The sequence below is a fragment of the Callorhinchus milii genome, unplaced genomic scaffold, assembly GCF_018977255.1.
Source record: "Callorhinchus milii isolate IMCB2004 unplaced genomic scaffold, IMCB_Cmil_1.0 Scaffold18, whole genome shotgun sequence".
Taxonomy (NCBI): Eukaryota; Metazoa; Chordata; class Chondrichthyes; order Chimaeriformes; family Callorhinchidae; genus Callorhinchus; species Callorhinchus milii.
Window position 1 is genome coordinate 7,872,044 of NW_024704759.1, and position 10,988 is coordinate 7,883,031.

Sequence of the window (10,988 nt, forward strand, 5' to 3'; positions counted from 1 at the left end):
GAGGATGTCTCAAGGCGCTGGATAGAGTTTCGAACCCGAGCTGGGGGTCAGGGAGGGTGGAGGGCAGAGGGGGAAGCAGGGAGACCGAAAGCACGGTTGAAGAAGAGGGTCTTGAGATGGGTCTTGAAGGAGGCAAAGGAGAGGGTGAGATGGAGGGACTGCGGGATGAAGACCTGCGGTGTGAGACAGTGGCGGAGCCGGGCGATGTTGCGGAGGTGGGGGATGGTAGAGCGGGTCATGGCGCAGATTCCGCAAATACGACTGTGGAATACAACTCAGGGCTGTCAGGTGATCCCACCATCGCCTGGAAGAGATGGAGCTGTTATCGACTTCGATTCAATACGTCGTCATCAATGTGATGGAAGCGGGTCAGTGCTTCAGTCGCTTCTGACCCAAAACGTTCTGTTGTCCCACTCTTCTGACCAGAGTTTGACTGAATCTCAGTCTTCATACTCTCTTTCTGTGCAAGCGATCATCCTCGTTTTATCATTTAAGGGCTTGCTTTTGCACTTCCCATACCATGTGAGGCAGAGTCAAACCACAGCTCACCCAAGCTTGACTTTGAAGATAAGCTCGGCTCCAGTTTTTTTGCGGATCAAAGTACGCAAAGGGAAGCAGTTAATGAGGCAGTGAGGCATCGGGAAGGATTCTGGATCTTACAGTCCTCCTCCTGGTCCTCCTCGTCCCTCATTCACCTCCTCTTCCTCCTCATTCACCTCCTCGTGCTCCTAGTCCATCTTCCTCTTCGTCCATCTTCCTCCTCGTCCTTCATCCTCCTCGTCCCTTATCCTCTTCATCCTTCATCCTCCTCATCCTTCATCATTCCTCATCTTTCTCGTCCTTCGTCCTCCTCATTCTCCTCATCCTTCGTCCTCCTCATCCTCCTTGTCCACCTTGTCCTTTGTCCTCCCCATACTGATCATCCTCCTTGTCCTCCTCGTCCCTCATTCGACCCCCATCCTCTTTTTGGACATCTATAAGAAGGAGTTTTATTCTTGATACGACTGGAGGTTACCTGCCCTGGGAGTTACACTGTAGTGCCGCTGTGTATCAAAAGTAAAAATATACATAGACATATAGATATAGAAACAGGAATAGGCTATTCAGCCCCAAGAGCATCTTCCGCTATTTTATAAGATCGTGGCTGATCTATATCTCAAGTCCAGTTACCTGTCCTTACCCCATATCCCTTAATCCCTGACCTAACAAATATTTATTTACATCCATCTTGAAAATGTGAATGGATCAAGCATCCACAGCCTTTTGTGTCAGAGAGTTCCAGATTTCCACTACCGTTTGGTAGGTAAGTAGTACAGTGAGTATTATTGTAGCAGACTGCAAGAGGACATAGACAGGCTGGTAAAATGGGCAGACACGTGGCAGATGAAGTTTAATGTGGAGAAATGCAAAGTGATGCATTTTTGGGAGGAGGAATGAGAAGAGGCAATATAAGCTGATGGTACAATATTAAAGTGGGTGAAGGGACAGAGAAACCTGGGGGTTCATATAAGTAAATCTTTGAAGGTGGCAGGACAGGTAGATAAAGCTGCTAAAAAGGCATATGGGATACTAGGCTTTATTTTTAAAACAAAAGTCAGGAAGTTATGATGAACCTTTATAAAACACTGGTTAGGCCTCAGCTAGAGACTGTGTTCAGTTCTGGGCACCACACTTTAGGAAGAATATCAAAGCATTGGAGGTGGTGCAAAGGAGATTTACTAGGATGGTACCAGGAATGAGGGACTTCAGTTATGAGGAGAGGATAAAGAAGCTGGGATTATTCTCCTTGGAGCAGAGAAGGTTAAGAGGAGATTTAATAGAAGTTTTCAAAATTATAGGGTGAACAAGGAGAAACTATTTCCACTGGTGGGTGGGTCCGGTAACTCGAGTGCACCAATATAAAATAGTTGTTGAAAGAAGCAGAGGGGAGGTGAGGAGAAATGTATTCACACAGCGAGTTGCTAGGATCTGAAATGCATTGCCTGAAAGGGTGGTGGAAGCCGATTCGATAACAACCTTTAAGAGAGAAGTAGCTAATTATTGGGGGAGGACAAATTTGCAGGGCTTGGGGAGAGCGCGGGGAGTGGGATTGATTTGGATCACTCTTTTCAAAGGGCCAGTAGCCCTTCCGCTATCTCACACTCGTGACCATTCTTTACATGTGATCCTAGGCGCCATGTGCCTGCAGGCTATTCAACCGGAACAGATACAATGGGCCGAATGGCCTCCTTCTGTGCTCTATAATTCTATGATTCTATGATATGGGAAGAGAACGGTTAAACAGAACTCAAAGGATTGTTCTTAAAAGAGCCAGTACAGGCAGGGGGTGCCGAACGGCCTTCTTCTTTCCTGTAAATCACTACGGTTCTATGGTTCTATCCACTATTTCCAGTACAAAATGTCACACTAAATGTAAATAAAGTTTCAAAAGAATTATTAAAAGATATGTTGACTTAGGTGCTTTGCTGTGGAGGTTATTGCAATTTCAATTACAATGCATTTCTTTGCAAGTGATTTGTTTTGATACACACTGGATATATGATACGCCAGATTCCTTACAGCAGAGGAGATTTAGGAGCTCTTCAGTCTGAACTCACACCCTTCGGCACTGAGTCTTGGGTAAATACATTTATCCTTCTTCTGTGTAATGTCTCCTGTCTACAAAATCTTACACCGATTTCCTTACCTTGCAGTAACCCTTAATTTTCATATCTGACAGTGATTGCTTCAAGATCAATGTAGCTGCAAATGATCTCAATGGATGCCATGGTAACCGCTAAATAAATAGTTAACATCATGATATCAGGAGCCTGAAATTCCTCGTAGCCTTAGCTTCCTCTTCATTTTGTCATAAAATATAGCGCTGTCGAAATGGCTGCTGCATTCACCTACCAATACACTTCACAGTAATTCCTGAGAAGCGTTTTGAGGCGTTTCGACTATTTGATAATGCTATTTAACCATATCAAATGCAAGGATTATTTAAACAAAATAATCTTATTCGATGTCCAATCTTCCTTCAAACCTCCATTTCTGCCGTTCATAAAGAATTAAAATATCATATTTAGATTGTTTGTAACTTTTGAACTTAACATTAAGCATAAGATTTTTTGATATGAATGGGATGAGATGGGATAATTATTACTGTAGAATGAACCATTAAACTTCTAAATCTCTATCATTGGTTTGCGCCACATCTGTCACTCGCAGCCAAAGAGAGGAGGCGGAGATCAAACTGAGCTTTTGCACACACAGCAGCGTTTCAATGGTAAGTTGACACGACAGGACTGATCTCCGTTATCGTACTTTTTGGACACATTTGAGCCACTGAGTTTGTCATACTATTTAAATCACGCTAACGTGACCTTCGTTTTACATTTAAATTTTTATTGTTGTTTTGAGGGGGGATATAATTCATCTCAACGCAAACCGAGACGGCTTGTCTGATTTATTCAACATTTTGATGCCACAGAGTGTTGTCATTTGGATAAGCTCCTATCTGTCCCTGGCAGAGATCTCACTTTTAGGCTGCCACAGTACCAAGCCTGAACTGATGGCTTGTCAACCCTTTAGGAAAGGTGCAAATGCCCGATTAATTCCTCTTTACACATGATACATCATTCATATTGTAAAATGCACCATCGAGGACAGAGATTTAGAACAACAACAACACGGGCTGCAGAGGACACGGGCTGCAGAGTTCTGAATGATCTGCAGCCTATGGAGGGAGGAGTTGGGGAGATCGACAAGCAGGGAGTTTGCGTAGTCAAGCCTGGATGTTATGAATGCGTGTATGAGGGGCTCGACTCCCTATGGTGTGAGACGGTGGCGGAACTGGGTAATGTTGAGGAGGTGGGGCAAGGCAGAGTGGGTCACAGCATGGATGTGGGGTATGAAGGACAGTTGAGGGTCGAACCAGATGCCGAGGTTCTGTATTGGCTCCATGAGATGTAGAGTGCATCCATGGAGGGAGATGCTGTCAGCACCGGAAGTCCTTCCGACGTGAAAGGCGCTATATAAATGTAATTTTGTTGTTGTTTGTTGTATGGAGGCACTGATGGGAACCGAGCAGGAAGGCCTCAGTCTTGTTAACAATCAAATGAAGGAAGTTAGCTCTCATCCAGGATTTGATGTCTGTGAGGACGAGGAGGAGGAGATTACAAATCGTACATCTTGTTCCCCCGATGCCATTGCCACTATTCTTCTCTTATTAAATTCGCTCGCAAAAAAAGCAGATTAATTTTTTATGTCATTTTGTAAGTTTCTGCACTGATTAGCTGCCGTTGTCCAACTGAACCAATACATTGGGAAAATATCAGCCTGGCTCAGTTGGTAGCACTCTTGCCTCTATGCCAAGAAGGTCCTGGTTTTGAGCCCCACATCAGGGCTTTGACCTTGCAGTCCAGGCTGACACTTGACTGTGGTTTGGTGGAGCAGAGGTGATGTTAAAGGTGATGTCTTTCAGATGAGATGTTAAACCGAGGCCCGGTCTGCCTGTGCAAAGTGGACATTAAAAATTCCATGGTACTACTTGAAAAGAGAAGGGCTTTCTCCAACAATCCCCCAGATTAAATTGATCAGTCACTTCACGGCTGTTGGTGGGAAATTGCTATGTGAAAAATTGGCTGCTGCGTTAACCTACAAAATACACAAGGCATTACATTTTACAGTATATCCTTTGCCCTCCTGACATGAAAAATGCTACATCAAGTGTGTCTTGTATTCTGTGCTCGTGTACATATATGAGACGTAGGTTGTATGTGTGTGTATGTATACAGTATATTATATATAATATATCCTTATATTTAATATAGCAATGGGAGGATGACTCAAAGTGCTTCACAGGATATATTGTAAAGTGGATTGACTGTATTGTGTGGGTGAACACGGAAGCCAAATTGCAGGTGGATGGGTGAGTGGTTTGGTGAGTGAGTGAGGGAGTGAGTAAGTGAGCAAGCGTGTGAGTGAGTGAGTGAGGGAGAGAGTGAGGGAGTGAGTGAGACTGCTTGGAGTAAACTAGGATACCAGGAGGGAGGCTGGATCACAGGGTTAAGAAATACAGTTAGCTTCATATGTATTTTCTGTGGGGCACGCATACACACAGCAACTAAAGGCTGATAATGTCTCAAACCTTAGTGAAAAGCTGCAGCCGAATGCTCCAGTGCCCCGATTGCTTGATCCTAATCAGCACTCGGCTGTAAAGTTGGCATACGTCGTTGGAACAGAATGAGATACACCAGCTTAAGACAGCCGGGTGCTGATTAGAACTGAACCAGAGGAAGTGGAGCATGTACCAGCTCAACAAGATCTTCAGGCCTGTTTATTAGCAGTTGCTGCAAACCACACATAAAAAACCCTCTCTCTCTCACTCACTTTCTCCCTTCTGTCTCTTTTCTCTCTCTCTCGCTCTTACACAGATATTCAAGAAACCATTCTCCCTCCTTCTCTCCCACGATGGGAATTGGTGTTCTGGGTTTGCGCAAATGATGATTAAAAATGCCAATAATAATCCTTGCTTTTGATACAGCGCCTTTCGCAACAAGAGGACATCTCAAAAAACACCACAGGAATCCTTGTAAAGTGTAGTGACTGTGTAGTTTGTAGGCAAATGCTTGAATGTTCAGCCCTTATTTGGATTCCGTTTACTTTTCCACAGGCTTTGGATTTCTGTGATTCAGACTTTTGGAATAATAAGGTGTTATACGAATGTAAGTTCCTTCTTTATATTTTTCTAACTTGAGTTTCCATTTTGAGCACTGGCATTACAGGAACTGGTCAAATCTGAACCAGTCCTGTTAACCCCTGTTTCTTTTTAGAAAGATTTTTTATTTTCTGTTTCAGATAAGTCGAGTATAACAACATCTGATGCCAGTAACTTTCTCCTCACTCCATCCATGTTCGAATTCAAGATCCTCATCCTCACCTACAAGGCCATTCACGGCCTTGCTCCCTCCTACCTCTCCGACCTACTATCCCCCTACCTACCTGCCCGTACCCTCCATTCCTCTGGCTCCGGTCTGCTCCACATCCCCCACCCCAAACGCCCTACCATCGGTGGCCGGGCCTTCAGCCTCTCAGCCCCTAGGCTCTGGAACTCTATCCCCCAGTGCCTTCGCCGCTTCCTCCCTTTCCTCCTTCAAGGCCGGTCTCAAGACCTTTCTCTTTGACCGTGCCTTCAGCTCCCCTCTCGACTCTCTACCCCCTCCTCGCTCCCTCCCTTCCCTCCCCTCACCCTGACCATTTCCCCCCCTGCTCGGGTCCTGACCCAACTGTACAGCGCCTTGGGACGTCCTCCCAACGTGAAAGGCGCTCAATAAATGGAATCTTGTTGTTGTTGTTGTTACAGAAGATGTCGCACTGAATACGGTGATGGATTATTATCGGCTAAGAAAATGATGCCACTTACACACACTAATCCTCTGGACGTCTAAGTACAGTTAAACACTTGTATTGAATACTATTATGTGCTTCTAAATACAATTATCATCATTCTTCCACATGTTTCAGTTCTTGATTAGGACACTGTGTGTAAAAAAAATGGGAATAACAGGACTTTGTGAACACCCTGTAAAAGAAATGTAGGTTACCTCTGGCAATGCAAGTTTTGCTTTCTTGCCTGTTTCTAAGTTTTAAGTATAGTTATGTGCAAAGTGAGAGTCCTGATCAAGCAAACTGAGTGGACTTAATTAACTTGACGGCGAGTCCATTTACACAAAGGCATCGATTTCAATTACATTCTCAACTAATTTGATGCTGACTCCAGCTGCCAAAATAAGATAAATTGTTTGCCTAACCTGTCTAGTTTAATCCAAACTTTCTCCACACATTTTGAAGACTATTTCTGTAGGTTCTCAGCATCTGGGATAGAAATGAAGGCAAAAGTTTGGAAATATCTGTCAGGAGCACAATTTATCAGTTTTAGGAGTGGCAGAATTTGATACTCCTGTGCATATTGAAGCTGGGATTTTATTTTGTCATTGATTATTTGGGTAGAATTAGTCGATGAACTCATCAATGTAAGGTATTGCTCGGTGCAAATTGACAGCCTCATTCACTTATCACTTGAGACTGTGGCTCAAAGGCATGATAGGATGCTTCACCAAATGCAAGGATTGTTATTATTTTTATTATTATTGTTGGCAATATTGATGGTTGAGACACTCGGCCCAGCTCCAGATGGTTCAGTTGGTAAGGTTACTACCCAGAATGAAACTAAGCCATATGGACCTTAGCTTGATCTCTGATCTGTTCACACTCAATCCCACCACCTCACCCTCCACTTTTATCTATCCTTAAATCCCATCTGAAAATGAATCTCTTCGACCACACCTCTCATCACCTTCCCCTTCCCACTTTCCCTTGCTTAATGTCCAGCCCCTCAACAGTGCAGGAACGCTATCCTGGGTGAAAAGTGCGCTATAAATACAAGTTGTTGCTTGTTGTTGAGTTAACTAATTTCAGCCAGCGCAGCAGTTTGAATAATATAATTGATCTCAGCAATCTTGGTGTGAGGATAGGAAATATTAACCAGGGCTCACATTGATCGCTATCCAGTGACCATCAACCTCCCCCAACAGTTAATTAGCCAGATGATGCTCACTGGCTAAGCTTATATGTAAAGAATAGATAATTGGACAAAGAACAAGACAACTGGCCAACACGCTTGAGAGATGAAACGGAGAATGAGAAGGAGTTCAGCATCCTAGAAATTAATAACAAAAGGCATCACTTATCACGCTGCAACCTATTGTGTCTGCCTCCAGAGATGGGGAGATAATCTGTGGTTGAAAATGCTGCATATTCACAACGGAAGCCAATGCTGGCTTCAACCTGGCTCAGTTAGTAACACCAACAACAACTTGGATTTATATAGCGCCCTCCACGCCGGACGGCATCTCAGAGCACTTTTAGTAGCACTCTAGTGTCTGCTTCTGATGATGGTGGGTTGAAGTCCCATGTTGGATGTTGAGCTCTCACACGCCTCCACACGCCTAATAATAATCCCTCCAAAAAAAACAATAATAAATTGGTCACTCAATCCACGACTGTTTGTGGGACACTGCTGTGCGCAATTGGCTGCCGCGTTTCACCCACAAAACATATAGTTAATTCACTTTACAGTGTATTCTGTGAAGCGCTTTGCGATGTCTCAAAGATGTGATAAGGTTCAATATCAAATGCAAGTATAATTATTCTTTTAATAATAACAGTGACTTTATTTCACCTCCTGGAGCAGGAAAAGCTAAACTAACAACAGCCGCAATCCGGTTTTTATCACAAAGGAGAAACGATTGTTATCTCCCTTCAAGTAAGTAGAACACAATCTAAATCTGCAGACATACAAAATGAGCAGATGAGGGACAAGTTCGTGACTTGAAGGCACTCCAAAAATTGAAGAGTTAAGCATTGAAATGAGCCCCAGCCAATGAGGTGTAAGTAAGATTGAGGAGGCAGTCTTGGCTGGTCAAATCTCAATTGAAATAAATTGCTCATATTATTCCATTAATGATGAAGTCATTCTCGAGGTCTGGGACCTCACTTTCATTCCATGCCAAGCCTGTGAGACTCGTTGATGTTAATTGTAAACTAGAAACCTCCAAGTTCAGCTCGTTTTATAAATAGACCTCTCAGAGACTCATGAGATTAGGTAGTCGGAAACAAATATGGGGGGTTATTCTGCTGCCTTTCCAGTTGAGGCAGGATGTACAGAAATGAGAAGGTTTGTGAAAAGGGAGGATTTGAACTCTTTTAATGGAAATGAATCTGAGGAAGAAAGATTCAAGGAATCCACTTGTTGCTTTTTTTGTGCAGTGTTAAATTTGTAAGTCCTCTGAGACACCTTCCTATTGTTAAAGGTGTGATATGATTAAAATGATTATTACTATTATTATTGGGCAAAGGTAGTGGAGAGGAGTCTGAATGGATAGCAATTTTAGAGAGCTTCCATAGGCACAATGGGCTGAATTGCCTCTATGCTGTAATACTATTCTATGAGTCCAGGAACTCGATCTTCTCATTTTCAAAAGTGCTTTACAAAGCAAGTTACTTTTGAATTGTGGTGATTCTTGTTGAGCAGGCAAGGTGGAAGCCAGTCTTCTGCAGCAGAGTCCTACAAATGGCAGTAAGATGATGGACTAGTTACCTTTTATGTTCTCTTGCTTAAATAGCCATGTTCACTGTCACTAAGACCTCGTGAAGTCAGGCAGAGCCTGGTGACTGTCAATCTAACAGCCTGGTCGAGCGCTGGATTTCATAACTGTCCCAAGACTCTGCCTCTTCGTGTTAATTTAACAATGTTTAGCTGGTGGATGTGGCAGGCAAACAAGAATCGATGAACCTGTCACGGCTGTCATAGTCTGAGCGTGTGTTGCAAACTCCAGCAGAAATGTCTGCAAAGGCCTAACATCTGGGATTCATTATTATGTATGAGGATGAGATCTGGACTGTAAATGACAGGCATTCTATGTAAATGTTGAAACGTGAGGGGGAAAAAAAGGTTATAGAAGGCGTTGCTGGGTTTATTGACTTGTGAGAGCGTGGCATTAATCACGGGACATCCAATACTGATTGTGAAAACATTTATTAATCAGATCACTCAGGCTTCCGAGGCTTCGGGCTGGAAAAATAGGCCCGGCTAATCTGATGTAAACAGAAGGCTTCTGCATCTTTGTGCACTGAGATGGCATTTTGTGAGCCTTGTCAAAAAAGCCAGACCCTGATCAGTTTTATATCTTCTTTGGAATAAGCCCAAAATAGAGAAATGTTAGAGAATAATATAGGGCCTTTCATGTCGGGAGAACATCTCAAATCATTTCACAGGATTAAATGTGAGGTGAAGGGACTGTGTATATGTGGGTGAATGCAGCAGACAGTTTGTGCACAGCAATGTCCCCACACCACAACAACTTGCATTTATATAGTGCCCTTCACGCAGGGTAGAGTCTAGAGTGTTTAACAGTGGTGGAGTCTGATGCTGAACTGGGGGGGAGAGAGGAGATAAGGTGATGTCAAATGCAAGGATTATTATTATTATTAACACAAAGAGAAAAGCTCCACTGGTCTTTTTTTGTAAAATACACTGCCTTGTTCCTATGCCCCTAACTTCTAGAATCCCCTACCTCTACCATTTCATCTCACCTCCTTTTCTGACTTTAAGATTCTCTTCAAATCCTACCTTCCTCTTCTCGCTTCCCCTCTCTTTGCTTGGAGTCCAACCCTGTTCCTGTAAAGTGCTCAGAGACATTAGCCTCCATGAGGCTGCTATATAAATGCTGGTTGTGACGGTTTTGCTTTTATATTTTGGTAAAATATGAATATTGGCATTCTGTACAGGATCAGTTTCAAAGGATCACAAGGAAGGGCAGTTGAGACCAGGACGCTGGATTTATTTAATGAAAAGCTTGATGCTGTGAGGGGAGATGGAAGGTTGAGACCAAATGGACCAAAATGCCTTCTTCATCGAAATTGCTCTTGTGATTCACTTAGGTTTTTTTTATTCTATTGCACAATGCAGTATTTCCTGTGGTGATTAAATTTGTGTATTAAAAGTAAGAAAAAGCTGAGGCATACATAAGAGCACACATGGTTAGGAATGATATTATCATTAGAGACATTATAACTTGCATTACCCTACCCGACGCAGGCTTAGCTATAAAGTTCCCAACAGTGGTTGTAAATTTCGTCAACCAAGGCAGTGACCCTTCTAAAGGAAACTTTATTGATGAACTGGAGTAAAATATTATTGGAGTTTTGGGGCCAACTAAGCTCTGAGAGAAGGTTGCCATGATGTCTTAATAGCTGTACATGTTTTTACATCTCCCTAAAGTTCTTTAAATAGTGATTACCCCCCACCCCCTATCATCATTACCTCAGTAGCACCATATTTCACTTCAACCGTTTCACTAGTGTACACCTATCTAACGGCAAGAACGTAAGTACCTGCCGTTTTGAGATCTATGCCTTCAACACTGTCTTTTTAATGTATTATC